The sequence below is a fragment of the Tenrec ecaudatus genome, chromosome 6 (assembly GCF_050624435.1).
Source record: "Tenrec ecaudatus isolate mTenEca1 chromosome 6, mTenEca1.hap1, whole genome shotgun sequence".
NCBI classification, from domain to species: domain Eukaryota; kingdom Metazoa; phylum Chordata; class Mammalia; order Afrosoricida; family Tenrecidae; genus Tenrec; species Tenrec ecaudatus.
In genome coordinates this window covers 132,744,481-132,750,399 of record NC_134535.1, presented here as the reverse complement: position 1 = coordinate 132,750,399, position 5,919 = coordinate 132,744,481, and positions in this window count along the sequence as shown.

Genomic DNA, 5,919 nt, shown 5'->3' with positions numbered 1-5,919 from the left:
CCTCCGTTTCATCCCATATTGATGGAGTTGAAAGGAGCACAATGCCCAAGGCAGACAGTCTTTGCTCCTGAAGCTAAACCATTGTTTACTTTTTCAAAATCATTTTATTGGGGGCTTGTACAACTCTTATCATAATCCATACATCCATCCATTATGTCAATCGCATTTGTACATCTGTTGCCATCATCATTCTGAAAACTTTTGTTTTCTACTTGAGCCCCTGGTATCAACTCCTCATATTCCCCGCCTCTGTTCCTGCCTCCCCTCTCCCCCATGAACCCTTGATAATTCATAGATTATTATTATTTTGTCATATCTTACACTGTCCATGTTGTTTACCTTTAAGACTGTAGGAGATTTTCTGGTTGAAGGTTAAAGATTATCCCAAGGCAATATGAGCATTTTGACAAAATAGTTTTAGGTCCTCCTTGATTAGCTATTTTATTTTCATAATGACTAAATGATTAAACTGGCTTCAAGTATCGCAGGGGTCCTCAAACTTTTTTTAACAGGGGGCCAGTTTACCTGTTGGACGGGTCTGAACAAATTCCTATGCACACTGCACATATCTTATTTTGAAATAAAAAAACAAATGGGCAAAAACACCCGGCGGGCCGGATAAATGTCCTTGGTGGGCCGCATGTGGCCTGCGGGCCGTAGTTTGAAGACACCTACTTTAAAGTATTTTCAAAATTGCAAGAAGGAACGGTATCTATCCTGACGCTTTATTGGAAGTTTTGCCACCTGATAAAATGCCAGTGTTGCATGGTTGAAAATGATGTTCCACAACATAAGTAAAGTTTAGAGTTGTGGTTTTATTTCAAATTTGTTGGTATTCATTCCCCTGAAGGTGATTCTGGCTCATGAGGACCCTAGGTGTGTAGAGTAGACCTGCTCCATAGGGTTCTCAAGACTGGGACCCTTCAGCAGCAGATCCCAGGCCTGTCTCACAAGGCGCCTCTGGAAGCGTTTGAACACTAACTCTTTTGTTCGTGATCCATCATTTAGGCATTCATGACACCCAGGGACTCCATCATTTCAAATGATAGAATCACAAATCTTGGACTACAGTGTGGCACAGTAGTATGAGCAAAGGCTCTGTAGTCAGACTGTCCAGGTTCATACCGTGACCTGATCTAAGGTGCAGCTAATAATAGTAATTTAGCCATAAAGCTACTGATAAGATTAAATGAGAAAAGTGCTTAGAAGAGTAAATACTTATTATATAATAAAGGAGCCCTGGGAGCATAGTAATTAAGCGCTCGTTTGCTCTCTGAGAGGTGGTTGATTTGATCCCACCAGCCACTCTGTGAGGGAAAGCTGTGGTAGTCGGCTTCCATAAAGATGTATATGCTTAGAAAGCCAATAGGGCACGTCTACTCTGTCCTTTGTAGTTGCTCTGAATCAGGATTTGACTTGGCTACTATTGGTTAGGGTTAGGTGTTATATAAAAAGCACTTGGCAGTGTTAGCTATGATCATCATTGGACAGTGAACCAGATAGGCATCTTTCAACTTTAAGTAGAACACATGACATACAGTGGCTTCATTAGGAAGGGTTTGCCTGTCTCACGGAAAAGGCATTCCAGAAGTAAGTGCTAGCTAGGATTGGTTCATGCTACGAAACAAGGGCTCATGACTGGTCGGTTTGGAGGTCACCACACACAAAAGTGTCAACTGGTCCCTTAAAAGAGGGGATGGTTAAGAAGATGGTCCCGAAGGTTACACCAGGAAAGGAAACCGGAGAGTGGTCGAAGGTTGGAGGCAGGGAATCCCTGGATCTGTTCCGTTCAAACACTGTTAAAGCAAGACACAGATCCACAGAGACCACAGGGCGAGCTTCTGTAAAATTTTAAATCAATAAAAAGTTGAAGAAAAACAAAATAACCAAGGGCTCTGCATTGGCCTCTCTTTAATTCCTGTGGACTCTGTCTAAGGAGTGCTACACCAACAATCATCATATGCGCAACGAAGGAACTCAAAAGGCAGAAAGCAGCGGGTAAGAAAAGGCTCATATTTTAAGTATCTCTCCTTATTAGAGGGGAAACTCTCCCTGCCTCTTTTGCTTGTTTGTTTGTTCCTGGTTGTCTTAGTTTGGGAAAGCACCCAGGCCAGAAAAGGGAGGTGCTGGCAGTTGAAGGTCCTGCTGTCAGAAGCACACTGAAGTGGTACAGGCAAGGTGTATAGGCAGACCACTAAAACTTGCTGCTAGCTCTCTGAACTGCATGTGACATCTAACATGTTCAAACCCAGCCTTCTGATTCCTTCCCACATCTTCTCCAACCCAGTGAGAGCAATGCCATCCTTCCTCTTATTTAAGTCAAAAATGTCAGAGTACTACTTCTTAACTTTTTCCTTCAGACCTGACATTCAGTTTACTAATAAATTCTATCTGATCTACTTTCAGAATACAAGCACTTTTACCACTTATTTCATTACCATACTGTCCCAACCCACCATCATTTCTTACTTGGATTATTTCAGTAAGTTCCTAACTGGCCTCATGCTTTCTCCTACCACTGACTCAAAAGCTGTATCATTATGTCATTTCTTTGCTCAAAATTCTCCAGTAGCTTCCAATATTGCTCAGAGCAAAAGACATTCTCTTAGAAACCCACCACTGGATCCCTGCCTGACCTCATTCTGCTCCAGTGGCACTGTCTTCTTTCTCTGACTTACCCGCCATGCTCTTGCCTCAAACCCCGCTCCTTCTAAGGGGCACGGCCTGCTGCCTGGTCGCTCCAAGGCTTGCTTTCCTCACACCCTTCAGGGCACAGACGTCGCCATTAGTGAAGACTTGCCTGGCTTCCCTATGCAATCATGCGCTCCCTGTCACTTTAAAAATGTTTATTTTTCTTCTTTCGACATTCTCTGCATGTCATTATTATATATATGTATGTAGTACACTTGTCAATTGGCTTATTTTCTATCTCCCCCACGGAGATGAAGTTCCATGGGAGCAAGAACTCTCTTTTATTTCCTTGTACCCCAGGTGCTTAGAACATGAAAGTCACTCAACAACAACAAAAACACTTTTCTGAGTGAATGAATGAATGTTCAAACAATATGGAGCATTTAGGCTGCTTCCCGTCTTATGTATACATCTCCTTCCCATGTTTTATAAATATTTTTCCTTCCCATGTTTTATAATCAGTTCCTTTGCATAGATTCCCAAAATGGGATTATTGGATTAGGAGGTAAAGGTATATTTTGGCTTTTAATAAAAATTATCAAATAGCTTTCTAAAATAATTAAACCAGTTATGCAGAGAATACATATTCTATGATTCTCCTTGGTAGTATGTTTTTTAAACTTTGCACCAAATTTTACAAGAAAGACTAGCAAAATTAATTATTTTCTATATTTATGTGCAGCAACTATTAATGTATTAGTTATTCATTAATACTGGGAGTCTGGTGGCAGCGTGGGAACACGTTGGGCTGCTAACAAGGCCAGCAGTGAAAAATGGCCAACAACTCTGCCAACTTGTTGCCAAGATTTAAAAATCTCTAATTGGCACATGCAACAATTTTTAAAAATCTATGAAAATAAATGGGTGACTTATGTACATAAATCCACTTCTACATATACATGTATACAGCCTGACTTTAGAGGGAACTACTGCCTCAGCATGTATCATGCAAGCAGGCATATATTTCTGACATGCAAATAATACTTAGAGATGCTCATTATATCTTTTCACTTTAAACCTATTTGTGTCCTTAGATTTAAGGTGTGTCTCTTAAAAACAGCATATAGTGGCGATACTGGGAGGGTAGAGGGAGAGTGGGTTGGAAAGAGGGAACCGATTACAAGGATCTACATGTGACCTCCTCCCTGGGGAATGGACAACAGAAAAGGGGGTGTAGGGAGACATCAGACAGTGTAAGATATGACAAAATAATAATTTATAAATTATCAAGGGCTCATGATGTAGGAGGGAGCAGGGAGGGAGGGGAAAAAAGAGGACCTGATGCCAAGGGCTTAAGTGGAGAGCAAATGCTTTGAAAATGATGAGGGCAATGAATGTACAGATGTGCTTTACACAACTGATATATGTATGGATTGTGATAAGAATTGTATGAACCCCTAATAAAATGTTTAAACAAAAACAGCATATAGTTGCACCATGGGTTTTGTTTTTAATCCATTGTACCACAACATCTATAATTTTAACTATCTTACCCTTTAATTCACTGATACTTTCTTCTGACTGATTAAATCTGTTGATAAGTCCAACATACCATACCAACACTTATTGGATTCAGTGAAAGCAGTACTCAAAGGGAAACTTACAGCAAGAAATGCCTACATGAAAAAAAAGCTTTATTAATAGCACAACTCCAGAACTCCAAGATTTAGAAAACTAAGTTTAAACAGAAGAAAGGAAATAACAAAGATCAGAACATAAATAAATAAAATTGAAAACAAGAAAAGAATCAATAAAATCAGAAATTGGTTCTTGGAAAAGGCTGATAAAATCGACAAATCTTTAGCTAGATTGACAAAGAAAAGGGAAAAAAAAGATGCAAATCCTTAAAATAAACATTAAAAGACATTACAACTGACCTGAAAGAAATAAAGATAATTTTGACAAAGTATTAGAACAATGCATGGCAACAAACTGGATAAGCTGGATAACTTGAATAGACAAGTTCTTCAAAGTTCTCAATCTCCCCAAACTGACTCAAGAGAACATTTAAAGTCTCAACAGACTCATAACAAGTGAAGAAATCTAACCACTGATCAACAAGAATAACAACAACAAGAATAACAACAAGAATAACAACAATAAAAAAAATCCTGGAGTAGGTAGTTTCACTAGGGAATGCTCCTAAACATGTAGAGAAGAATTAAAACCAATACTGTGTAAACTCTTCCACAAGATAGAGAAGGAAGGAGTATTCTCAAATTTTTCATATGAAGCAAACATAATCCTAATACCCCAATGAGACAAACTCACTAATAGCGAGTTAATTCTGACTTGTAGCAACCTATAAGACAGGGTAGAACTGCCCCTGTGGGTTTCAGAAATTGTAACTCTATATGGGAGTGGAAAGACTCATCGTTCTTCAACAGAGCGGCTGGTGGTTCTGAACAGCTGACCTTGTGATTAGCAACCCAATATGTAAGCTCTACACCACCAGAGCTCCTAAACCAAAGAAAGACAGCACAAAAAAGAAAACTATAGGCCAATCTCTTATAACTGTAGATGTAAAAATCCTCAACAAAACACTTCCAAATAGAATCCAACAGCACATTAAAAGAGCTATATATCATGACCAAATGGGATTTATTCCAGCAATTCAGGATGGTTCAGTATTAGGAAAACAAAGAAAAAGACCACATGGTCATCAATACAGATGGGGGGGGAAAAGCTTGATAAAATCCAATACTCTTGCTTGGAATAGAAGAGGAAATCTTCAACATGATTCAGGGCATATATGAAGAGCAAATAGTCATTGTTATACTTAATGACGAGAGACTGACAGCTTTTGCCTTGAAATCAGAAACAAGACAAGGGTGCCCACTGTCATCCTTTCTATTCAATATTGTATTGGGAATCTAATCAAAGCAACAGGACAAGAAAAAGATATCAAAGGTATCCATAACGGGTAAGAAGAAGTAAAATGATCTATCTATGCTGATGATATGATCCTGTACACAGAAAGTCCCAGAGCTCACAAGAAAACTTTTAGCATTAAAAGAATTTAGCAAAAGTATAGGGTTCAAGGTCAACCAACAATTATCAGTTTGGTTTCTATACATTAGTGCTGAGAAATTTGAAAGTGAAACTAGAAAAGCAATTCTATGTACAGTAACATCGAAGAGAAAAAAAAATACCCAGAATAAATTTTACCTGGGATGTAATACATATGCAATTACACAGATACAATGAAAATGATGAAACTTGAGGAGC